The sequence below is a fragment of the Arachis duranensis genome, chromosome 2 (assembly GCF_000817695.3).
Source record: "Arachis duranensis cultivar V14167 chromosome 2, aradu.V14167.gnm2.J7QH, whole genome shotgun sequence".
Lineage (NCBI taxonomy): Eukaryota > Viridiplantae > Streptophyta > Magnoliopsida > Fabales > Fabaceae > Arachis > Arachis duranensis.
The window spans coordinates 52,284,338-52,285,326 of NC_029773.3; positions in this window are offsets into that span (position 1 = coordinate 52,284,338).

Below are 989 nucleotides of genomic sequence, written 5' to 3' on the forward strand. Positions count from 1 at the left end.
TGGAAGAACAATAGTAATTGCATTAATACTCGAGGTACAGCAGAGCTCCACACCTTAATCTATGGTGTGTAGAAACTCCACCGTTGAAAATACATAAGAACGAGGTCTAGGCATGGCCGAATGGCCAGCCTCCTAATGATCTAAGAACTAGATGTCCAAAGGATCAAAAGAAATCCCAAAGATCCAAAGATCCAAAGATGAAAATACAATAGTAAAAGGTTCTACTTATAGAGAACTAGTAGCCTATGGTGTATAGAGATGAGTAAATGACATAAAAATTCACTTCCGGGCCCACTTGGTGTGTGCTTGGGCTGAGCAATGAAGCATTTTCGTGTAGAGACTCTTCTTGGAGTTAAACGCCAGCTTTTATGCCAGTTTGGGCGTTTAACTCCCATTTTAGTGCTAGTTCCGGCGTTTAACGCTGGAATTTCTGAGGGTGATTTTGTACGCCAGTTTGGGCCATCAAATCTTGGGCAAAGTATGGACTATCATATATTGCTGGAAAGCCCAGGATGTCTACTTTTCAACGCCGTTGAGAGCGCGCCAATTGGGCTTCTTTAGCTCCAGAAAATCCACTTCGAGTGCAGGGAGGTCAGAATCCAACAGCATCTGCAGTCCTTTTTAGTCTCTGAATCAGATTTTGGGAGGTCAGGATCCAACAGCATCAGCAGTCCTTTTTCAGCCTAACTCAGATTTTTGCTCAGCTCCTTCAATTTCAGCCAGCAAATACCTGAAATCACAGAAAAATACACAAACTCATAGTAAAGTCCAGAAAAGTGAATTTTAACTAAAAACTAATAAAAGTATACTAAAAACTAACTAGATCATACTAAAAACATACTAAAAATAATGCCAAAAAGCGTATAAATTATCCGCTCATCACAACACCAAACTTAAATTGTTGCTTGCCCTCAAGCAACTGAAAATCAAATAAGATAAAAAGAAGAGAATATGAAATGAATTCCAAAAACATCTATGAAGATCAGTAT